This window comes from Mauremys mutica, chromosome 2 (assembly GCF_020497125.1).
Source record: "Mauremys mutica isolate MM-2020 ecotype Southern chromosome 2, ASM2049712v1, whole genome shotgun sequence".
NCBI lineage: Eukaryota > Metazoa > Chordata > Testudines > Geoemydidae > Mauremys > Mauremys mutica.
In genome coordinates this window covers 125,367,138-125,392,988 of record NC_059073.1, presented here as the reverse complement: position 1 = coordinate 125,392,988, position 25,851 = coordinate 125,367,138, and the positions used below count along the sequence as shown (strand labels likewise).

At 46.2% G+C, this 25,851-nt stretch overlaps 1 long non-coding RNA gene across 1 annotated transcript; it reads right to left on the bottom strand.

Annotated features, from left to right (window-relative positions):
* Nucleotides 1-21,778: 21,778 nt before the first annotated feature.
* On the bottom strand, nucleotides 21,779-24,427 carry LOC123363067. The gene is made up of 3 exons (XR_006576694.1): nucleotides 24,299-24,427; nucleotides 23,331-23,526; nucleotides 21,779-21,971 (listed from the first exon to the last, which is right to left on the bottom strand). It is a non-coding gene; the product is annotated as an uncharacterized LOC123363067 (long non-coding RNA).
* Between the last annotated feature and the right edge of the window lie 1,424 nt (nucleotides 24,428-25,851).

Here is a 25,851-nt window from a genome sequence, read left to right as displayed (position 1 = left end):
ACACTACAAAATTATGTCAGTACAACCTCATCCCCACATCCCTGAGCAACCGGTTATATCGACCTAACTCCCAGTGTAGACAGCGCTACGTTGATGGGAAAGCATCTCCCATTGACATCGCCTTTCTGAGAAGCAGTAACTGAGTACCTACACCAACAGGAGAAGCTCTCCCATTGGCATCTTCACTAAGTGCTAACGTGGCACATCTGCACCAGGCAGCACTGTAAGTGTAGACAAACCCTTAAGTTCTTTGTATTGTTCAGTAGCACCAGCTGTGGTCTCAGGCTGGCCATTAGTACTGGCACAGTGCTGTTCTCTGAGGACTATGTTTTTGATGCGCCCAGTGACGTATTAGCAATGGATAGAATGCCTCCCTAACTCTGCAAGGGTTAAACTGATAGCAGTTGGGCACCTGACATGCAGGCAGCTTTCCAAGACTGAGTCTGTTCCTGAATGCTATCATGTCAGTTGTGCTGAATGATGGATGGAGGTTCCTAAAGTGATTACCACATGGTGAGTCAGGAAGCTGTAGCCAGGGAGCCTGAGGGCTTGTCTATACTTAGAGTGCTGCAGCTATGCCAATTTAGCACTTAGCTTCTCTCATCATTGTAGTTACTCCACCTCCCTAAGAGGCGATAGCCCTCCCGTTGACATAGCACTGTCTACACCAGGGGTTAGGTTGGTATAATGTCTGAGCAATGTAGCTATACCAACATCAGTTCCTAGTGTAGACCAAGCCTGACTTTAGTGGAGAGAAATTTAAGAGCTCTGCATAACACTGATGCTGTACTCAGGATTAGGACTTCAATGGGCAACATACATAGCAACACAGAACTGTTGAAATTGTGACAAAGTTCCTCCTCTACCTTGGTGGGTCTTGCACTTATTGGCAGATTTGCTCACCTCAGTGATCTTCCCCACAGTCTGGGTCAACTCCTCCTGTGTTTAATCAGGAGTTGGGAGGTTTGGGGGGAACCCAGGCCCACCCTCTACTCCGGGTTCCAGCCTAGGGCTCTGTGGATTTCAGCTGTCTATAGTGCCTCCTGTAACAGTTGCATGACAGCTACAACTCCCTGGGTTACTTCCCCATGGCCTCCTCCAAACACCTTCTTTATCCTCACCACAGATCTTCCTCCTGGTGTCTGATAACGCTTGTACTCCTTAGTCCTCCAGCAGAACACCCTCTCACTCTCAGCTCCTTGTACTTCTTGCTCCCAGCTCCTCACACACACTTCCTCTCCTCTAGCTCTCCCCCACCTGACTGGAGTGAGCTCCTTTTTAAACCCAGGTGCCCTGATTAGCCTGCCTTGATTGGCTGCAGGTGTTCTAATCAGCCTGTCTGCCTTAATTGGTTCTAGCAGGTTCCTGATTACTCTAGTGCAGCCCCTGCTTTGGTCACTCAGGGAACAGAAAACTACTCATCCAGTGACCAGTATATTTGCCCTCTACCAGACTCCTGTACCCCAATGGCCTGGGTCTGTCACAAAATATAAAAGCTCATGTTGAAGCAGCAGCAGCAACACCTTGTGACACGGTGCAGTTGTATTACTTGATCCCCAGTAAACAAGGGATTAACTCCAGCTCAGCTCTCCCCTCCACATATACTGACACTCAGAAGTATTAACAGAGTAGCTGCTTGGGAGGAGAATATACATGGGAAGGCCAAGCTGCACACCCCAGCTCACGAGACCGGACTGACCCCTAGACCAGGGGAGAGTTTCTGTTAACTTTCATATCATTTTACCTTTTTACTATACAGACTTGAGGAAGGGACCTTGATGTTTTGTTTTTTTCCTGCTAAGTCTCTCCAGCAGCATATAAGCCTCTGATGTGGGGGAAGTCGTGCACAACTAGAGGTGTGTTGGATACAGGAAAATTTCTCCAGCTCCATTTGAATCCTAGTGATCCACATCACTCTGGTGCGAATGAACTCAAGAACTCTGACATGCACTGCAACATTTTCATTGTAAGCCTTTACTCGAGTAAAGGGATTGAAAAAAAGAAAACAGGGTGAGTTAAGTGTATATGGCATTGATGTCTACAGGAAGTTCATATCGCAATCTGATATCTTGGAAAGATATCTATGTTGAAATCCTGACCTCACTGAAATCAAGGGCAGAACTTCCATTGACTTTAATGGGGCCGGGATTTCACCCCTATAATCGCCTAGTGCTGGAAATGTTTTTCAAGAGGGGGACTGAAATTATAAAAAGGAGGGACAAACAGTCCTAGGCAGGCCCCCTCTCTCCCAATCCATCTCATTCACTGCACATGACGAGAAAAAGGAAGCAATTGTTGGACTTTGGGGAGTGGGGGTCCTGACCTACCGAATTTGGTCAGTAAGACTGCTGAACACATGTGGTGAGAAGTTTTGCCTAAATCTATTATAGTGTGTAAGTTAGGCATCAGCAAATGTTTTAGCTTTATTTTTCCTATAACTGTTTCTGACTTTTATGCCTCATTACCTGTATGCTGTAGCCTACAAAAGCTTATGCTCAAATAAATTTGTTAGTCTCTAAGGTGCCACAAGTACTCCTGTTCTTTTTGCAGATACAGACTAACACAGCTGCTACTCAGATACCTGTCATTAAATGTAGTGTGCCTTATAAATGAAAGGAGGAGGAACTCTCTTGCCTTGAGTGTGTGCTAAGAACAGACTTAGGCAGCAAGAAAGATAGGCAGGTGTTGCAGTTAGAGAGCAGCCGTGAAATAGGGGCTGCATTTAGAGCTAACAAAAGGAGTACGCAATACTGTACTGGATTATGATTGCATGCTGGAGCAGCAAAACCAGTAATAATAAAAAGCACTTTTTTTAAACCCAGCACTGAGCAATGAAGTGATGGTCCCAGATGGACACCTAACCAGGAACCCAACTGTGTGAGCAAAGGATGAAATAAATACTGTAACACCACTGTAGATTTATGAGAGGATTGTATCAATGACCAGCCTGGGGACAGTGGTAGTAATTGTCATGGGATCATATTGGGTGTAGTGGGAGAGGACCAGGGCAGACACCATATGAACTTCTAGATTTGCTATTCCATCTTTCTCCTGGCTCGTCCAGTACAACTTACTGTCTTATGCAGAATGTTGTAGAGTAACCACTAAAAGAAGCGAAGTACAGTATTTCTCAGGAGGTGTGATGATAAGGAGAAGATATTCCTATTTCCAATTCATTGATTGGATCTCTTTCAGAACAGATAACTCAACTGATCGATTCTTTCCATCTTTACTATGTTTAACAGACCATAATAAATAGAAGGCTACTTCTCCACATCAAGGCACCCAAAGCTTTATCACTCCTACCAGATTTCTTGGCAGCTTCCTTCTGTATAGTCACAGGGAGAGGGAGGAATGAGGGCAAATAAGTTGCCTTTCCTTTATTGCAAAGGGATATGCACCATTGTGGATATGCACCATTCATCACAAAAGGAAGCCAGTTCTTTGCCTCTGTGGAAGACTGGTAGCTGTTCTGTTGGACTATGGTGGTTAAATGACAGAACCAAACAAATAGCAACTTACAACGCTTACATAGAAAAACAGACGTTTGTCCAGTGTTAAAGTCTGTAAATGGCATTAGGCAGTTTAGCATGTAGTAGACACTTAAGCCTGGTCTACACTAGGCGTTTAAATCGGTTTTAGGAGCGTAAAACCGATTTAACGCCACAACCGTCCACACTAGGAAGCACCTTATATCGATTTTAATGGCTCTTTAAACCGGTTTCTGTACTCCTCCCTAACGAGAGGAGTAGCGCTAGTATTGGTATTACCATATCGGATTAGGGTTAGTGTGGCCGCTGATCGACGGTATTGGCCTCCGGGCGGTATCCCACAGTGCACCACTGACCGCTCTGGACAGCAATCTGAACTCGGATGCAGTGGCCAGGTAGACAGGAAAAGCCCAGCGAACTTTTGAATATTTCCTGTTTGCCCAGCATGGAACTCCGATCAGCACGTGTGGCGATGCAGTTAAAAATCAAAATAAAGAAAGAGCTCCCGCATGGACGATGCGGATGTGATCGCTGTAAGGGCAGGCAAATCTGTTCTATCAGCGCTCCGTTACAGAAGACGAAATTCAAAATCATTTTTTTAAAATCTCCAGACAGAGCTCCAAATGCTTCTAGGGTCAAACACCGTGTCCGCGGTGGGTCAGGGCATAGCTCGGCAATTTTTGCCCCATCAGGCACTGGGATCTCAACCCGGAAGTTCCAAGGGGCGGGGGAGGCTGCGGGAACTATGGGATAGCTACGGAATAGCTACCCACAGTGCAACGCTCCAGAAATCGACACTAGCCTCGAACCGTGGACGCACACCACAGATTTAATGTGTTTAGTGTGGCCGCGCGCACTCGATTTTATAAAATCTGTTTTACAAAACTGGTTTATGCAAATTCGGAATAGTCCCGTAGTGTAGACGTACCCTTAGTAGTATGGTTTCCAAAGCGGGGTCATCGTGAACAATTTGATCCAGATATCTCCAGATGTTCCACTAAGCACTAAGTATTGGATGCAGGTTAGACTGCAAATAAATAGTATCCTCTTGACATGAAACAAGTTCAGATGAGTCAGGAAAGCTAGAACTGCTAAAAGAATCTAGACAGATCTCTAGTGGAGGTGAAATTCAGTGACTACCTTGAAGCAATAGCATTGTACTGCTAATTCTTTTGCCGTGGGCAGCTAACAGTCTGAAATCATGGCCTTGTTTATGTTTCTAAGACCCAGGCACAGTCAGAGCCCCCTCACTGACTTCTTGGCCATAACACTGAGACCTTGTTTTCCTGAAAGATAGATCTGATTTTCCCCGGCAGGAGAATGACCCTCCTTTTAAAAAAAAATTAGTGTAAATTTAACGAGTGCAAAAACAAAAGTTACTTGATGTGGAGGTCAACAAGAGCTTGGCTCTGTTTTCTGTCTCCCCATATGCATGGTATGAATAATGTAAGAAAACAATAATAGCTTTATTTTCGTTAATCATTTTAGCCAGACTTTTGTTTTTTGGTTAGATGGAAGAACACCAAGATACAGTACTGGCAGGAAGGGGAGCTCAGTGTCACAGCCTATAAACACAGCTCTCGCTGAGAGGATAACAATGCCTTTGTTTGGTTGCACACAGCAGAGGCAGAAGATGTCACCATAACAAAGCTGATTAAAACACACCCAAAATATTCTTATTTCTCTTTCTTCCTTAGGTCAAATTTACTGCTGGCATAAAAGATCAGGATTCAGGAGGTCGTAGAAGATCAGTCCTTTTAAGAAGTGAAGTCTGCCTATCTCAAAGGTGACTTTAAACATGAAGGGCCATTTTCCAACCACCTGTTAAATTATATTTTATGCTCTTATAGCTCTTCTAAGCACTTCCTGCTGCTCCTTATTTTCTTTACGGTCATAGGAGTGGAAGCATTGGAAGAAGATGCCCAAGGAGTACTAGCTCTGCCCCCCTCTTGAAATGGTGGTGCCTTTTATTTCCAAGTGTTTGGATCACATGACAGCCTGAAGGCAGAGAATGGTTGAACCTTCTTATCAAAGAGGGTGGGGTAATATCCTTTATTGGATAATATCCTCTCTCTGTTGGTGAGAGAGCAGTTTTCGAGCTACACAGAGCTCATCTTCAGGTCTGGGAAAGGTACTCACATGTCACAACTAAATACAAGATTGAACAGACAGTGGCTCTTCCCCTTGAATGGTCCCTTAGAATATGTGCTAAGTACTTACGCTGAACTACCTGTTTGATAATGTAGTTAGCTGAGTACCTCTCTCAGACCTGAAGAAGAGCTCTAACTAGCTTGAAAGCTGTCTGTCTACACCAGGGCTTGTCTACACCAGGCAGCTTTCAGCGATAAGGCAGGGTCAACACAGCCTTGTCGCTAAAAGTCAGCGTGTATAAACGCTCTTTTTCAGTACTTTGTCAGCCCTTTTGCTGACAAAATACTTCTAGTCCCATGAGTGGCATTAGCTTTGTCAGCAGGAGAGCGCTCCTGCCGACAAAGCCGTGTTCACATTGCCATTTGTGTTGGCAAAACTTGTGTCCTGGGGGGAGGGTGGGACCTTTTTCAAGTATCCGTGAAAGACAAAAGTTTTGTTGACAACTTCACAGTGTAGACAAGCGCTAACAGAAGTTGGCCCATTAAAAGCTGTTACCTCACCCACCTTGTCTCATTAATGTCCTGGGACCAACACGGCTACAACACCACTGCATGCTTCCTATCAAAGAAGCCGATTTAGTTTAAAAGCAGAGAACTAGAAGTACCTACTTTGCAGAAAAGAGCAGAGGATTTTTCAATACATTCCTAGCCTGAAAACTGTTAAAGTGTTAAAATGTTGATGACCATTAGTAGAGAACAGGAAATAAACTGTTTATTGTCTCGGAAATAGTCCTGAGGCCAAATTCAGCCCTAGTCTCCTTCCTTTTCTATGGGGCAGTGTTGCCAATTATACTGCCCAGAACATACACAAACTGGTGCTAAAAAAATAAAGGGTAGCTCCCAAATTGCAAGTACTAGGCCAAATTCCTGCTATATTCTACATATTCTCCACCCAGCCGGCTCGAATGATCTGCTCCTCCTAACCTCTAGCCTGGGAATTTGCCCCAGTCATAAGCACCGACTCCGGGGCTGGCGCACCCATGAGAAAAAAATAGTGGGTGCTTAGCACCCACTGGCAGCGCCCCATCCCCCCAGTCAGTGCCTCCCCCTCCCCTCAGCACCTCCCGCCTTCTGGGGCCCAACCAATCAGTGCCCTCCCCTCCCAGCACTTCCTTCCTGGCGCAATCAGTTGTTCTGTAGCATGCAGGAGGGGGGTGCAGAACAGGGTAGGAAGAGGCAGGGTGGGGTGGGGCCTTGGGGAAGGGGTTGGAGTGGGGGCAGGACCTGAGGCAGAGCAGGGGTCAAGTACCCCGGTATCAAAGAAAGACGGTGCCTGTGGCCCCAGTTACAATAATCAGTAGCCAGACACCAGTGGCTTAACGTCAACAGGCAAAGCTACTCTTTGCTTCAGCTGGAATTGGAGTAAGCTGTGCTGATGCAAATCATGGCTTATACAAGTTTATCTTGTCTACATGGGTGGCAAGTTTGTAAAAATTTTGGTGGGGCCCAGAACCCGCCCCCAACTCCGCCCCCCCCAACTCCGCCCCCACCTGCCTAAGGCTCTGGGAGGGGGCTCGGCGGGGGAGGTCTGGGGTGCAGATCCTGGGCTGGGGATTAGGGTGCAGGAAGGGTGCTGGGTGCAGGCTCTGGGCTGGGGCAGGGGGTGGGTGTGCAGGAGGAGGTGAAGGGTGCAGGCTTTAGGATGGAGTTTGGGGTTGGGAAGGGGTGTGTGGGATGGGGGAGGGAGTTTGGGGATAGGAGGGAGTGCAGGGTGAGGACTGTGGGTCTGAGGATGAGGGGTACATGATGCAGGAGGGGGCTCAGGGCTAGGGAAGAGGGTTGGGCTGTGGGGTGAGGGCTGTGGATGAGGGGTTCATGATGCGAGGGGGCTCAGGGCTAGGGAAGAGGGTTGGGCTGTGGGTGAGGGCTGTGGATGAGGGGTTCATGATGCAGGAGGGGGCTCAGGGCTAGGGCAGAGGTTTGGAGTGTGGGGTGAGGGCTGTGGATGAGGGGTTCATGATGTGGGGGCGCTCAGGGCTGGGGCAGAGGATTAGGGTGCGAGGGGATGAGGGGTTCATGATGTGGGGGCGCTCAGGGCTGGGGCAGAGGATTAGGGTGCGGGGGATGAGGGCTCTGGCTGGGGCTGAGGATTAGGGTGCAGGGGGATGAGGGGTTCATGATGTGGGGGCGCTCAGGGCTGGGGCAGAGGATTAGGGTGCGGGGGGATGAGGGGTTCATGATGTGGGGGTGCTCAGGGCTGGGGCTGAGGATTAGGGTGCGGGGGGATGAGGGGTTCATGATGTGGGGGTGCTCAGGGCTGGGGCTGAGGATTAGGGTGCGGGGGGAATGAGGGCTCTGGCTGGGGCTGAGGGTTTGGGGTTGGAGAGGCTCAGGGTAAGGGCAGCCTGCCTTGCCAGTACTGGCGGAGGGCAGGCACTAGGACCCTGTGGCAGCAGACAGCAAATCTGCTGGGAGCCCTCCGGGCAGCAGGCAGGGGAGAGGCGCTGCGTTCTGTCAGGCAGGGACGCAACACAACGCGGCGGAGGGGGGGGAACACGCGGAGGGGGGGTGGCAGGCGGGGGCTGGGACCTGCTCCAGGCAGGGTCGTGGCGGCGGGGGGAGACCTGCGGTGGCCGGGGCCGATCCAGGCAGGACCGGGGGGGGGGGCGGGAAGAGACCCAGCTCCAACTATTGCTGGAGCAGGGCGCCCAGCCCTGAATATTGCTGGGGCCCGGGTCCCACACAAATATATAACCTGCCGCCCATGCTTGTCTACATTAGGGGGTTGTACCACTGCAGCTGCATTGGTGCCTGGCCAACGAAAGCTGTAATTGGGGAAAATTCCCACTGTAGATGAGGCTCTGGGCATACTTTGACCTGCTAATGACCCTTCTACTTGTCATAATCCCTACTTCATTGCTGATCATTGAGGAAAAAAAGTCTTTGGTATTTTTATTATAAAAATATGGTGACCCTGTTCCCACTAGAACAGGAGAGATCCACTTCTGAGGAAACTCTCTAATAGCCTTGTTTGAAGGTTCTGTTTCGTGTGAACTCACCTGAGGGGTCCAAGCTAGTAGGACCTCTGAACATGCCTCATGGATAGGGCCAGACTCACAAGTTAGTACCTGAACACTTGTCTTCCCCAGTGTGTAAATCACTCTTAGGCAGAAGAGAAGTGTCTGGACACCTAGACTGAGGCAGCAGTGTGCATGTCCAGACACAGAAATATAGGCACCACTAGAACTTTTTACTGTAAAAAGTGTCCAGTGAGTTTAGGTGCCTACAGGGTTCAGCCAGAGTTTTGTGAACCATAGTGAAGCCTAAAACTGGGATTTAGGCATCTAAACCTGGGGTTTAGGCTACTAAGTACCTTTGTGAATCTCCCCTCCCCCACACACAGATATGAGACTTCTCTCTCTCCCCCATAGCAACAGGAGTCTTATCATATCCAATGTTGGTGTTAACAGTGGAGTGCCAAATCTCTCACAAAACTGCTCAGTGAAAGTTATGACCACTACAGAGGAAAGCAGTAGCGTTCAAGCCAACATTCATATATTGGCTTTATCTTCACTGCTAAAAAATAAAATAAAATAAAATAAAAGTGTTTTGCCACACGTAACTAAAAAAAGCTATGTTAGATATCCCACTGTAAAATTCTAGTGGAAAAAAGGCACCTGTATTTGTAACTGAGAGGTAAACTATGTAATATCAGCTATGAGGTGAGAGGTGTAGGGTTGACCTCACCTAGCTCCCTCAGGGTGCAAACTACAGGAACCTCAATCAGTTATTCTGCTGGAGAAAACAAACAAAAAACACACCTCTTTTGGCAGTGAAGAGAAGGCCAAAGTTTGCATTCCCAGAATGAGAGCAGAGTGTCAGAGTCTCACATGACAAAAATCAAACTAGTGTTGGCACTCGAACAATAGGATACTCTCATTTACTCTCAGCTATCCTGAACAAGAGATTTTAATGTAAACACCATGCTAGCTGGTCAAATACATGAGCTATTTGTTATAATATGGTCTACCTCCCAAATACAAACCTGCCTACCACTCTTCACTGGGTGTGGGGGGTGGGTTTCCACAGAGGCAAACAACAAGGACCTGGATGTTGTGTATCCATCAGCCAACAAAGGCAGTGTCTCAGAAGCAAGGGGTGCCTTTATTTGTGCACCAGTGTTTCCATTGCTGGCTTAGCTAAGCTTCTGCAAGTATGGGCGAAACATGAGCTCCCTGTTTGGGGAGGCAAGCCCCGCTCCTTCGGCCTGAGGCCCCAACCCTACCCTGCCCCTTCTTCCCCCTGCCCTCTCTTGCCCCAGTCAGAGGAGCCCCGGGCCCAACACCGCAGCTGGAGCCCCGGCTGAGCCACTCCCGAGCTCCAGCCCCCTGCCACGAGTCCCAGCCCACCCACCCAAGCCCCGGCCCACCCGAGCCACCTTTGGCCCACCCAGGGCCGGTGCAAGGATGTTTCGCGCCCTAGGCGAAACTTCCACCTTGCGCCCTCCCCCGTCCTCAAGCCCCCACCCTGAAGCGCCCCCTCCCCCCCCCGCCGCGGCAGCTCCCCATCCCCCCCATCCTGAGGCACCCCCACCCCGCCGGAGCTCACCCCCGCCCCGCCTCCTCCCCGAGCACGCCGTGGCTGCTTCACTTCTCCCGCCTCCCAGGCTTGTGGCGCCTAAGCTGATTGGCGCCGCAAGCCTGGGAGGCAGGAGAAGTGAAGCAGCCACGGCGTGCTCGGGGAGGAGGCGGGGCAGGGGCGAGCTCCGGCGGGGAGTTCCCCTGCGTGCCGTTCCCCCCCCCCGTACTTGCTGCAGGCAGCCCTCCCCGTGCTCCCCTGCCCCAGCTCCCTCCGCCTAAATGCCGGCGGTGACTGGGGTGGCCAAAGATCCGGCCGCCGTGGTCACTGCCGAAGAAAATGCCGCACCTCAAATCCTAGTGCCCTAGGCGACCGCCTAGGTCGCCTAAATGGTTGCACCGGCCCTGGGCCCACCGCCCTGAGCCATGGCCAGTCGAAGGAACTCCAAGCCCCCACTGCCTGGAAGAGATCTGAGCCCTGCCATGGCCCGGCCCCCAGGCCATGGCAGGGAGCCTTAGTGGAGGTTTGTGGGGGCTTAGCCTCCCCAGACTTCCATTACACATGTCCCATGTCTGCAAGCTATTTGAATTGCCAGCAGAGTCCATTTGCAAAGCACACACTGGGCCAGATTCATCTCTGTGCTGGTATCTCCTCCTAGCAGAGGTTCATTTAGTCCCCCAGCATAGGTAAGTGTAGACTTGCAATGACCCTAATTTGCACTCTTCATCAATGGCCAGAGGCTTCACATGGGTGCAGAATTCCCAGGGCACAGGTTAGCCACACCCTTTCCTTCTGCTCTGTGCTATGGTGGTCAGCTTTCTAATTTGTGAAAACTGGACCCCCATCACCACCCTCCCTTTTGCCCCCTGAGGCCCTGCTCCTGCTCCACTTCTTCCCCCCAAATCCCACCACCACTTCACCTCTTTCCTCCAGGCCCTGCCCCATGCTCACTCCTCTCCCCCTTCAACTCCAGTGTGAACAGCCCCAAGGAACTTGCAGACCCCAGCAGGCCACCTGGGAGTGCAGGTCAGAAAAGCACTGAGGCCACATGGGAGTAGCCAGGCAGCCCTGCTGGGGAGCTAGGACGGGGCCCTCCTGCATGACAGCCTCCTGCCTCTCTATGCGCTGCCTTCCCAGCAGCCCTCTTCCCGCCTGCTTGAGCTCTCCCCACCTCCAAGCTGCCTGAGAGTGCGGCTGGTGGACACGCCGGCTGGCAGGGCAGCTCACGTTTCTTCCCTCCCAGGGAATGTTCCATGCCTGCTGGGAGCCCCTAACTTTGCTTGCCATGGGCCCCTGCACTCTGTCCTCCGCCGCAGCCCTGCAAACTGTGCTCCTCAAAGGGGCTGCTGGAGCCAGTGCATGTGTGCTGCTGCGGGAGCTGCCGTTTCAGGGCTGGGCGATAGGCTGCCATTTCCCTCCCTTGCCCTGCCCGCAGTAACCAGACTTTCAGTACATTTCACTGGACACTGCCAGGGTCCCTTTTCGACTGGACTTTCCGGTCAAAACTAGACACCTGGCAACCCTACAGTCTGGGCCCACCTGCCTCCACCCTACTCCCACCCCAGCCAACCACAGACCCTATGCCACACACCATACAGGGGCTCTATCCCAGGGACTAGAGGTCCTCTGCATCGGGGTATTCCTGAGATAGTCTAGCTGGCCCAAAGGGGTTGCAAGGCCATAATGAATCAGATTCACTTGCAGGACATAAGAGCAGTTAGAGGTAGAGTTGTCAACTCTCTAATCGCACAAAACTTAATACCCTAGCCCCGCCCCTTCCCTGAGCCCCCCCGCCCCCCACTCACTACATTCCCCCTCCCTCGGTGGCTTGCTCTCCCCTACCCTTGCTGACTTTCACTTACCTGGGGCAGGGGGTTGGGGTGCGGTAGGGGGTGAGGACTAACTTGGGCTGCGGGCTCTGGGGTGGAGCCAGAAATGAGGGGTTCAGGGTGCGGGAGGGGGCTCCGGGCTGGGGCAGGGAGTTGGGGTGCATGAGACTCCAGCTGGGGTTGCGGGGTCTGGGATGGGGCTAGGGATGAGGGATTCAGGGTGTAGGAGGAAGCTCCAAGCTGGGGGTGGGGCCGAGGGATTTGGAATGTGGGGGTAACATCCCAGAGGCAGCAGATAGGTTGGAGAGATGTAGACCTGGGGAGGGGCCAGAATGATGGCCACTGGGGAAGATGAGGACGATGACGGTGAGGAGAAAGATAATGGTTAAGTATGAAAGATCACGGTAAAGTATGTAAGATAATGGTTAAGTAGGTTAAGAAAGATAAGGGTGTAAGTATGGATGTACAAATGTATCTTCTGTATTATCTCCATCTGCCTTGCTGAGTTTAAGTGTGTGTATAATCTTTGCTAAATTAGTAATATATATATATAAATAGTTCCTATGGTGTGCATGTTGCACCTGTGCACATTGGGGTTGCCAAATTTTATGATAATTTTACAATAATCTTACTGGGTCTGATCTTGGGACAAGAACCTGTGTATCCTCAAGTTACAATTATATATACCCAACTTTGGGTCAGGCTACAGCGGTGCCAGGACAGGTAGGGACTAGCCTGCCTTAGCCCTGCAGCACCACTGACAGGAATTTAACGACCCCCCAATCGGCGGTGCTGACTGGATCCACCAGGGTCCCTTTTTCAGCCAGGCGTTCCCATTGAAAACTGGATACTTAGTAAAGGTAGAAAGATGTTTTCAGCTCCTCTAACTTAATGGCAGCTCATAATCCTCATAGCTACATGCATTACTACCTGACATCTCTTGCCCCTCAATTTACCCTCGCCCACCCTCAACCTTGCCCATTACCTGAAGGTTTCAAGGGGAACAACACAGGGCCATTTACAGTAATTCTACCTTGTATATGCACTGAGGGATTCCTTGAGTCAGCAGCAGGACAGTAATGGCACCTTTAAATGATATAGTGCGTAGCTGGTCCAGAGCAAGAACAAAATATATCCTTCAGTCTGTCTGTGCACCTCCCCACTGCATTGCAATATCCACTGAGCTCTGACAGTACAGTCCATAGGACAGCAGAGGGCCAGGGTAGAGGAAGAAGAGATGAAGATGGGGGAGGGGAAGAAGGGAGCAGCTACCTCAGAATTCCAAATTCTGTACACCTGCAGAAAGTTCTAGTAGTACATTTATGTACAGTAGTAATTCCCTGAAGGACTTTAGTCCAAGATCCTTTCACAAACATTAAACTTCACAGCACCCCTGTGTGGGGATACTGAGGTACAGTACTTAGGCATGTATGTAACTTTTAGCACAGGAGTAATCCTACTGAACTCTATGAGACTACTCCTGTGCTGAAAGTTACAAGCCTGACTGAACCTGTCTAACATACTCCTATTACCAGAATATCCATTACCATAATATCTCAGCATCTCCAATCTTTAAAGTATTTATAGGCACAACCCCCCTATAAAGTAGGGTATATTTATGCCATTTTATAGATAGGGAACAAAGATGGAGAGGCTAAGTGACTGCCCCAAGGTGATCCTAGAAGTCTGTGGCAAAGTAGGGAACTGAATCTAAATTTCTGAAGTCCCAGGTTAGCTCCCTGACTACTAGATCATCTCCAATTATCGGCTGAGTAATTTGCCCAGGGTCATACAACAATCAGTGGCAAAGACAGGAACAGAACCAAGGAGAATCCCAACCTACCTGCTCAGTAACTTTTCATTTAACACAATTCAGTCTGAAGTAAATATTCTTCCCACTAATTACAAATTTACTTGCTTTGGAAAACATACTTTGTGGTACCTACTGTTTTTCATATTTTACTGTATTTCAAACAGGATTACTTGGAAGCATGTGCATTTGTGTTGGTTGTAGCTTAGTAACCATCAAAACTTCACAAAAAACTACTTTCATGTCCCCTAACTCCTCATTGAGATCTGACTGCTAACTGTCTTCTGAGGGAGGTTTTATTATGATGATCGAATGTCTATAAAACAGAAAATGAAAGTCGCCTGTATTATTTTAGGAACCTGTGTGACCCTACCAGCATAATGTAACTCTGAAATTTGTATATTTAAACAAAACAAAAACAAAAACAAACGATCTATGACACTGATAGGCAGACCCCTCTGCAGATCACTGCAGGAGTCAATGAAGCTCTGAGGGTGAAGGGATCTGGACTCCTGGACCTCTTTATAGGTTTGCCACCCCCAAACATTCAAAAATTATGAGCTGGGGCTTTAAGAAAATATCAAATAGCATGAGACGTGAATAAATTCCTGAGAGATGGCAACACTGTGACATTGCAGGATCGGAGCCTATGTAATCTTGCACTGTGATGTGATGAACAAAATATTTATTGTTTTCATAAATGTGACTTTTACATTTTAAAAAAAAATGCCTTGAGTACTTATCCTAGTGCACAGCTTCTCTTGCTGTCTGCAAATAACTAACCATTTTTTAAATTAATTATTCAGGTTAGTCATTTCCCTACCGCAAAGGGATATTTTTTCTCAAATGGCACTTAAACAAAGCAAGAAATCCTATTTCATTTGATTCACTTTGAAATGACATGCTGAAAACCACCTCAATATTATATATTCAACAAACCCAACAAAAACCTCACCCAATGGAAAATGGCAAGCAAGGCAGTGCCAGTCTCATTCACCTCCCAGTGTCATACAGAAAACTCAGCCTGGCAGTGCTATCAGCACCAGGGACATATGTCTAATTAAAAGGATTTTTTTTTAATTTAGCATACAGCTAGCTTAGCAGAATTCTAAATATAGGTACGATCGTAGATGGGTGAGCTCGGGTATAAATGGAAATGGCCAAAGGCAAAACAACTGTTAAAGTAGCAGGATTAGAACAAATCAGCATTTTATTCCTTTTCTATTAAGGAAACTTCTCTGCAGATAAATCACTGATTAAACAATGAAGGTATTAGATTAGACTGCATAATTAATGGGAAAGTGAAATGCACCCAACAACAGCCTGATATCCCTGTGCACTTTGGGAAACATTCTGCTGGCTTAAATGCAGATGAATGAATGGCTGGGCAGATGTGTCGATGGGAGGGCTTTGACTTCCTTGGCCATGGTTTGGGAATGAAAGAGAGGTCCACCTGATCAAGAAGTGGAGATGCATCTTCGCATACTGACTTGCCAACCTAGTGAGGAGGGCTTTAAACTAAGTTCAAAGCAGGCAGGTGACTAAATCACAGAAGTAAGCATAAAGAAGGTGAACTTAACAGAGGGATAGATGTTGGTGGAGGAGCAGTGGAATCATAGCGTCATAGAAGCAATAAGAGGGAAAAATCACTGGGGGAATCTGCTCCACAACTTAGATGTCAATACACAAATGCAAAGAGTACGGGGAATAAAAAGGAAGTATTAGTAGATACGCTCAATTATGACAATTGACACTTATCCCCCCTGAGTCTCTGTGAAGCCATGACTGAAATATTGGTAGAGAGGAATATAGCTTGTGCAGGAAGGATAGGCAGAGTAAGAAGGGGGGAGATGTTGCAGAAGGAATATATACAGTACACGTGTTCTGAAGTGCAGAAGGAGGCAGGAGGCAGACCAGTTCAAAGTCCCTGGGTAAAGATAAAACGGGGAAAACTATAGGATGAAGCCATGGCAGGGGTCTATTCTAGACTACCAAATCAGGAAGAGGAGGTGGATAAAGCATTTTGAGAAAAAATAACAAAAATATCCAAAACACAAGACTGGTAATAATGGGGGACTCTAACTATACAGATATCTGTTGGAAAAGTAGAGTGGCAAAATATAAGTTCTTGGAATGTGCTGCTGAAACAAAAAGTTGTCTCCAAGTGGAGAAAGTAGCAGGGGACTCAGCCATTTTAGACTTGATTCTGACCAACAGAGAGGAATGGGTTATAAAGGTGAAGGTGGAAGGCAGTTTAGGTTGAAGTCATCATAAAATTATAGAGTTCGTGATTCTAAGGAAAGGAAGGCGTGAGAGCAGCAGAATATAGACAATGGACTTAAAAAGCAGAGTTTAACAAACGCAGAGAACCGGTAAGGAAGGAAATCTAAGAGAGTTGCAGAACAGCTGGCAGCTTCTCAAGAAGACAATATTAAAGGCACAACTGCAAACTATTCCAATGTGAAGGTAAGAAATAGTAAGAAGCCAATATGGCTCCATCAGGAACTCTTTAATGACCTGGAAAATCAGAAAGGTATCCTACAAAAAGTGGGAACATGGATGAATTGCTAAGGAGGAGTACAAAAGAATAGTTGTATGCAGTGTTGTTGTAGCCATGTTGGTCCCAGGATATTAGAGAGACAAAGTGAACCAACTTTCGTGGTGAGAGAGAGAAACTTTTGAGTTTGCACGGAGCTCTTCTTTCAGGTCTGGAAAATGTACTCAGAGTGTCACAGCTAAATACAAGGTGGAACAGGTAGTTGAGCATATATTTCAAAGCCTCGTTCAAGGTGAAGTGGCCCATTAACATCCCTGTAGTCATAGGACAAAAAGTGGGGTCAACTGGTTACAGGTTGTTGTAATAAGCCACCTTGTCTCTCTAATATCCTGGGACGAACAGGGGACCATGATTTTTAGTTTCTAGCAAAGTTATGAATTTAAGCTCCCAGGCTCATCTTTTGAAAGTGTCGTGAGGATGACGACTGATAGGCCAGATATAAAGTAATCACTTTGTGAAAAAGTGTTCACCCACAGGTGATAGGGTGTTTTTGTCTTTTACCACTCCCCTGTGTGAATTAATTCGAGAGCAGAGTAATTGTCTAGTTTCACCCACATAGTATTTATTGGGGCATTTAATGGTGTACTGCATCGAGAGCGCATGTTGTAATAAGCATGTGTGGGACCCATAAATCTTGAAAGGTGTGTTACGAGAGTTGTTAATCATAGTAGCGGTGGAGATATGTCTGCAGGTTTTGCATCTGTTGTTCTGGTAGGGTCTGGTGCTGCTCTGAGTTGGTGCTAGGAGTTGTTATAAAGAGTACGGTGATCAATTGTTCTCCTTGCCTTACCTTCTGTGGATATGAAGTAATGGGCTTAATCTGCAGAAAAGGAGGCATAGGTTAGATATTAGGAAAAGCTTTCTAACTACAAGGATAGGCTTCCAAGGGAGGTTGTGGAATCCCCATCACTGGAAGTTTTTAAGAATAGGTTAGAGAAATATCTGTCAAGGATGATCTAAGTATACATAGTCCTGCCTTAGTGCAGGGAGCTGGATTAGATGACCTCTTGAGGTCCCTTCCAGCCCTACCTTTCTACGAGTCTATTAACCTAGCAGCTATGCCAGAGCCACCAAATTCCTAATTAACAGCTGTGTCTGGGTCTTGATGACACATGAAGAGTACACGACTAAAATCTTGGCTGCAGTACTGAAGTGGTAAATCTCATGAAACAAGTGTGTCTGAGGGGTACTTTGTACAGGAAAAATGATCTAAATTACCAGTGAAATATATTTGTCTTTAACTGTAAGAGGTCTTGTCTATTACGCCTGCTTGTCTATTAGGCGTAGAAGTGTGTAGAAAGTGATGATGGAGCAGTTTACAGAATGGAAGACACAGACTGCTCTCTCCCCTTGGAATTTTATTAACTTTCTTTCTTTGTTGTTTTTCTTTCTTAATCTGAAATAAAAGCCCCCCATACATGATACACATTTTGCTCCTTGTAGGGGGCTAATATTTCATGTGTATCTGATAGTGACCTGCATTGCCAGGACACTGGACTAGGTAATCTAATAGATTGTTTTCATCCCAATCATTTTGAGACGAGAAAGATAGCTATATGGTTAAAGCAGTAGACTTGAACTTTGGAGAGGTGGGTTCAGTTCCCTACCCTGTCCTAAATTTTCTACCTAATCTTAGGCAAATCACACTGCAGCTTTTCCCCCTGCCCCTCCCATCTGTAAAATGGGGACAATTTATTTCCTTTTCTCTATATTTGGATAGTACATAGGACAATGGCTATAAAAGTAAGCTATCAAACAGGTAGCTTAAGTCTATTAATATGTGCACAGCATCTAGCACAGACTATGATTAGGGCTCCTATTCACTATGGTAATACAAGTAATAAGTTAGCACCTCTTGGGGGGCAGGGTGTCTGTGCTAAGTGAGCAAACCTCTTCAAAAGGCATTCTCAGGTCAAGAAAATGTTTAATCCTTAGTTTCAAAATATGCAATGTCCTACAATCTAAGCCGCACATTTTTAAACATAGAGATACCCAAATAAATCAACATTTGCATTTGTGTTTGAGCCTGTGTAGGGGATCCAATGTCTTAGAGCATTGGGAACCTGATATGTTTACTAAAGAATCCCACATAAGCCCTGAAAAAAGTAGACATTCTGCAGTGCCTGCAGAATGTGTGCAATTGAAAGATATGAGCGACTGCAGTATCTTTAAATAGGTGCTTCTCAACTTCTGAAATGCCTGAGCAGCAGAGCTTCCATAACTGAATTATACATGTATTTCATTATATGTGAACACACTTTAAAATGGAATAAGATTGGGGGAGGGGGAGAAATAGATTGCAAGGGGAAGTTTTTTCCAATCAGGAGGAAAAGCAGAGGGTGTCACCCAACCACTGAAAGGCTAAAGATTTGCCATTCAACAAATTTCTAATTCTTGTCATGCCTATATGCTCCCTTAACTATAGCAGTAAAAATGAATGCTGCTCGCTTTTGTTGTGGTGGAGGGTTTTCTTCCCTTCCTCATGCTCTAGGGGCCTGGCAATACCTATATCATAAAGCAAAGAGTCTTGTGGTACCTTATAGACTAACAGACGTATTGGAGCATGAGCTTTTGTGGGTGAATACCCACTTCGTCAGATCACGAAAGCTTATGCTCCAATACGTCTGTTAGTCTATAAGATGCCACAGGACTCTGTTGCTTTTTACAGATCCATACTAACATGGCTACCCCTCTGATACTATATAATAGAGATAAATACCACTCCAGGGATGGACAGCATACATGGTGAATCAGGAAGGGGTCTGAAGTCTTTACATAATCACCAGATAGGGTTTCAGGGCTTAAATATATACATTTTATACACTTTGCTCTGATTTTAGTTCTGCTATGGAAAGAATTTAGTTTAAATGGCATTTCCATCACAGCAAATGTGCTATTACTATCTGGAGCCCATAGTTAATTAATGGCCATTATCTATGACCTTTCCATTTACTTTACGGTGAAAATTCCAAAGTTCAAACACTATGTCTTTCTAAATTAGACTCTCACCCTCATTGCTGGGGCCAAGGAAGGCAGCATAAGTTAGACTCCATAGCAGCTTCTCTTCTTCGGGTGGCAGAGTGGGAAAGCAGGAAGCACACATATTGTCTTAAATTCACATTGGCTCTGATATTTTCAGCCGGGCACAATTTATAGACAACTTGCACTGCCAAATCGAAAGAAATTGGTTGACAGCCTACATATTGACTTTTAAGGAAGGCAACACCTGATCCAGTCTCCAAAGTCATTCACAAGCACAGTTTAGATCAGCATTTCATTACAACTGTCAGATTTATAGTGAGTAACAACTAGGAAATCTTGTTATGTATTTCAGCAGGATTGCAGCTAAGCTTTGATTAATATTTAGGTATCCACATTTGCAGAAGCAACATTTTTTATTTGCTTTTAAAATGCTTTTGATATTATAGCCCAGAATTTATAGAGGAGGTATTTTTCTACAAGAATTTATAGAGGAGGTATTTTTCTACAAGATGCTTCCCCCCACTTTAATAATTTATGTTTTGTCTTGGTTTCTGCCAGATGAAAGATTTTTTACATAACTTTGTGAAAATTCTAAAGCAATTTTTATGTACACTGATCAAAGTTGGACTGTTGGAATGATGCAATTAGCTGTTCATTAAAAGTCATAGGCCTGATGCATTCCCATTGATTTGACTAACCTGATATTTTGTGCATTATAAAATTAAAAATACTTGTAAGTCACATAATATCATCTAGCAATTTACAATATTCTTCAAGTTAACATTGTACTTGAACATGTTCCATGTAGGTCTAGCACATATGTACTATGCGGCTCTATGTATGGAATAAGACATGCATCTAAGGCAGTTTCATGGCATTTGTGGAATTTAAATAATTTGTGTTGGAGTCCGGCACCTTCTGCTCTTTCTGCTGCTGCTCCTTGCCTTTCAGTTTGGTTATGCTTTCCACAAGGTTTCAAACAATAACATGAGCTTTCTAATCTCTTACCATCAGACTTCTGGGCTTGTTCTCTCTTTCAATTACTTCTATAAAACAATCCAAGTTTGAAAAAATCATTCCTACCATTTTTTAGTTAGAATTTTGCCTGCACAACATTTCTGATTGATACTTCTGAGCAGGGAAGGGTGGTTATTTTAATGTGCACATCCAGAACAAGTCAATTGATTTTGATTAGAATTTCCCTCCCACCACTCAAAAAAAGAAAAAAAATGGCCTATAGACCAAGACCAATGTGGAAAAAATTAACAAAGTAGGTTGCTTGAGAAAGTTATGAGCCTCTGAAGAAGAAAAGTTAGAATGGGAGTTGGAACTACTATGCCTCTTCCTCATTCACATAGGAAGCAATTTAGGGAAGTCCCATGGCATGTGTTGTACTGGAAGTCAGATAAGATGACCACAGCAGTCCTTCTTGGTTTTATAATGTATTAATCTTATATTGCATTGACTAACAAAAGTTATTCATTTCCACAACCCCCTGTGCAGTAGGCAAGTATTATTGACCCTGTTTCACAGCTGGGGAAACTAAGGCAGAAAACTTAAATGGCTTACCCAAGGTAATCAATGTCAGAATGAGGATGGGAATGTTCGAGCCCTTTGCTCTCAATCCCATGCTTAGAGCACTAGATAATGTTACATCTCTTGACACTTGAGCAGCCCCCCAGCAACATACACAGTCTCCCCTGGCTGCTCAGTGGAAGAGCCACAGCTGAGTTGTAAGCCGTTGGTTGGTGGCCATGGAGGAGCTTGCAATATTTCTAAGTCCAGTAATAGGAGCCCAGGCTGCACTCACTCACTCATACAACTGGGAATTGCTCTGAGGTCCCTCCAGATGCTGAGGGACATGTAGCCATGGGTCTTACAAATTTTAGGGGCCTGTCCTGATTATCCATGAGTGAGGGGACTCAAAGTGGGTGACTAGGCTGTGATTTTAGGAAGAACCACAACTGCAAATCTTCAACTTTCCAGATAGCCTCAAAAATGTGAAATGACCTTTCTCCACAAAAGGAAAAGCTATCAATTTTCTTTTTGAAATGGACACTGAGGTTAGCTTGTGACATGTTCAGAGTCCCAAAATTCAAGTGGGGCCCAGCTCTGTGGACATTTTGGTTTCCAAAGGCCATTTCTACTTGTGATAGATAACAAAGAAAGGCCTAATTGTATGCAGGGGAAAACACAATTAATGGATTTCAGCAGTATATATTTTACACTTTTATTACATAAAGAACAAAACTCTTGTTTCTCTATAGAGTAGTACAAACCAATTTGAATTAATCAAGACTTGAGTCTCTTCTCTGACCAACTTGTGCATGGACCACTTCCTAATGTTAATGGAATTATACATATATGCAGTGAGAGAGAGAGTCTTGATAGCTGAGATGTTGGGACAGATCCTCAGCTGGTGTAAATTGCTATCACTCCTTTGATGTAAATCAACATTACCCTCTTGACAGCAGATGAGGCTCCAGCCCTTTACCTGGAGATGAAAGCATGGTCTAGTAGAGAGAGCACTGTCCTAACCTCAGACACGTGAGTTCTACTCCCTGCTCTGCCATTGGCCTGCTAGGTGACCTGGAGCCAGTCCACTTCCTCTCTTGGTGCCTCAATTTTTCCCATCTGTAAAATGAAGATAATGATCCTGACCTCCTTTGTAACATGTTATGAGAGCCTCATGAAAAGCACTAACTACAAGCTAGTTATCTTCACTACCTCTATTGGAGGTCCACAAAGTAGGATCTAAAAAGGTCTTGAAAGATTAACCTTCTTAATGAAAGAACGGGCTTTCTTTGTTGCAGTTCTTATCTCCTTTGCCTTACTGTCTACATCTGATGAATTTTCTAAGTGCTCTCCGTGTAATGGCCTTTGCATCCAGGAACTTGAAGATGCTTTTTTTACATCTTAAAGTGCTATGCATTACTGCTCAAATGGCAGATGGAATATAAACAAACAAAAAAACCCAAACCACAATGAAAATAGTGCTATTTATCTGGAAGCTATCACTAAAGTGCAGAAAAGCATGTTACTGCCAGACCACACACAGCAAAATGCAGAGATTATAAAGAGAGTTAAGTGGCCACCTATGAATATGAATCATATCTTGATGGAAATAAAGCAGAGGGAGCTTCATGCTGGGAAATATTCCAATGTATGAGTCCAATGTAGTCATTCCATATGATAAAGGAGATGCCAGATAGTAATTCATAAGGCTCTTCAGTTCTGAAAGCCTTAAATACTGAGCCAGAAAAGGCTTCTTGTTAAGAGTCTTACAAGTCTTACTCAGGCAAAATAAAATGGAGTTTTGCCCAAGTAAAGAGTTCAGGATGCAGCCATAAGAAGGAAATATTGCTCACTCCTCGGGAACAGAGGGCCTTAGATACAGAGGAGCCAGTGCAATTCAGTGGTATGAATAGCACAGGATTTCTGGAACTTGTGCAAGGAGTTAGCTCCTCTGCTGTATACTTCACCATAGAGAAGGTTAGGAAGGAGACGTGGAGGGAAAGAAGATATTGCCTCCACTGACCCAAGTCCAAGTATGCAAGCTGGTGAAGAGAGGATGATTTACACATGAAGCAATAACACATTGAGAGAGAGAGAGAGAGAGAGAATGTGTGTGTATGCTCCTACCTTCTAGCACCACAGAAATTGCTCTGAGTCCACTGGTTGTGTATCCTCCCCATGCTACTTATTTACATTCCCTCCACCAACCTCATGCAGCAATACTGTGTTTTCAGCCCTTTGCCTAGGGCCTGTGAGGAGCAGAGGTCTCCCTTCTCCAAGATCTGAGAGACTGGGCTCAAATATCCCTGTTTCTCTCTCCCCTCACTTCCTTCCTGTGCCCTCCTTATCAGTCTTGAGTTGGCTCTTTAGTTCACCCTCCACATGCACACACCTGATTAGATAATTAACTTCAATTCCCCCTTAGAAGGCTAATTGAGATAATGGATTGATGTCTGAGGGATCAGAGTGGAGCCTCACCTTTGAGCTGCCAACACTCTGGGCAAGTCTACAATACAAAATTAAGTAGACCTAAGTTACATAGGTGTACAGCCAGCACAGTAATTGAATCGGTTTTACACATCCACACTACGCTTCTTGTGTCAGCCGTGCGCATCCTCACCAGGAGTGCTTGCACTGATTTAAATGCCAGTGTGGGGCATTTTGGGGATGGTTTCTGAAAGACAGTAACAGGCAACATAAGCAATGCAGTGTCTACACGGACACAGCATCAAACTTACTACTTAAGCACTATGCCTCTCACAGAGGTGGAGTTATTAAGTCAGTGTAGCGGGTGACTTACATGGGTGGGTGCTACTTTTAATGTTGATGCTTACAGAGTTAGGTCAACATACATCAGTCTAACTCTGTAGTGTAGGCCAGGCTTCTGTCTCACATCTCTCCCCCCTGACTAACTGTGAGGCTGTTCCTTCCCCACGCCCTCCCTTCTTAAAGGGGACATTAGACTCCTTGTGCTCACACTTGCCTTACAGGGTGGTTGTCCATCGTCCACCCACAGAAGTCACATTTCATGGGTGGGAGACATCCCCATAACTCTTTCTTTCTGGTGAAAAGGGGACCTGGGACTCTCTGGCTCTTGTCACCCCAACACTTTTCCCCTAAGCCTTGTTCTGAATTACTATTTCCTCCACTCCCTGTTCCTAGGGAGGTTCCATTTTCCTCCTGGCTTTTTCCTTTGGTCTAGGATTTTCTGATTCTTTTATTTCATGCCCCATTTCCTCATTGCCTTTTGACACAGTTTTCTGCCACAGGGGACCCCGGTTTTCCTCTTACAAAGGAAGTGGCTCTAGTCTGTCCTACCAATGACTGGATGAGGTAGCCTATCGACTACTCCTACCCACTTCCATTTGAACTTCCCCTGTACCTCTATGGATATCTCAGCCATTGAGCTGAATCTCCTTTCTCCATGAATACACTCCAGCTCTAACCTGGCAGCATCCACTGAGGCTTCACCAAATCCTTCCAGATCAACAAGCATCCCAAGGCAGTATCCACTTGTCTCCTCTGGACCCTCCACCCCACTTTTACAAGGATGGTGGACATTTTCTTGTTCTGCCCTTCCCCTTTAGTCACAATCCACCTGCAGAATTCTGTGAACCCACATTCCATGACAGGACAGTCTTGCTTTATCTGCCCCAGATGCCCACATTGGTAGCAAACCACTCCCCAGTTCCCTGAAAGAGTTCCACTCATTTCCTCTTCCCTCTCCCACCTCCTATTGCCCATGCTGCAATCAAGGTACCTTTCCTTTTTCACCAAGTCCATTCCCTGAAATGGCTGGACTTCTTTCTTGGGAAAGTTCACTTCCACAAAATTTCCAGCAAGTTTAACCACTGCCTCCAGGGTCATTGGCTAATGCCTCCAGACCCAAATGTGCATTTTTGGGGAGGCTCTGGAGAAATGGTCCCAATAATATGCCATCTGTTATTTCCCCCACACTTTGGGTGCCTAGCCTTAGCCAGTGAGTAGCCCAGTCAGGTAATTTTTGTGTAAGTGCTGTGGGCCATACCTCTCCAGTCCATCAAGTGACTGAAAATTTCTGACTAAATTTTTCCTTTGAGAAACGTACTCACTCCAAGATGAACGCCTCTACCACATTCTAGTCCTGGACCTGATCCTCACTTAGGGCCAGATAGGCCACCTGTGCTACCCCTGACAAATAAGGTTCCACTTGGATGGTACACATCCCAGACCTTACCCCATCTGGTTCCGATTGGTACCCTCTAAAGGGTCACTAAAAATGCATCAGGGTCTTCTGCTGGACCCAGCTTGCACTGACTAACCCCCAGGGTCCTTCCACTGTTCTCCATTATGGGACCCACCAGATTCTGTACCAGTTGCTGCTGCACCTGCAGCTGTTCCTTTATGAATTCTTGTAGACTCTTCTGCTGTTCACCCTGCCACACAAGGAATGACCGTCTTTCCACATGATGGGACTACTGGAACAATTGCGTGGTCTTTTGCATTTCCTTTTGTTGTTCTACTAACCATTGCAGAGTCTGCTACATTGCCTGGACCCCAAATATTCACACCCACTCCACCCCATCTGGTTCTCTGTCACCTCTGATGGGGGAAATCAATCCCAGAAAATCCCCATGTAACAGGGCAGCACTGTGCCCCTGCTCGCTTTTGTCACAGAAATCTGCTCAGACTCTGCCAGTCGGATAGCAATGTTGTATAGTTTATTTATGTTATCTCCACCCATACCTTTATTCACAATGTCCCAAGGAGCAGAGCTCTCCCTTCCCTGAGGGCCATCAGTCTAGGCTCAGCTAGCCCTGTTACTTTCCTCACCTCATTTCCTTCCTGTGCCCTTCTTATCAGTCTTGAGCTAATGGGCTAATTGGCTCTTTAGCTCACCCAGCCCTAGCCCCACCTGATTAGATAATTAACTTCAATCATCCTTATTTGAGGGGGGAACTGATTGGTGTCAGAGTGATCAGAGTACAGGCTCATGTGTCAACTCCCAGCACTCTGTCAC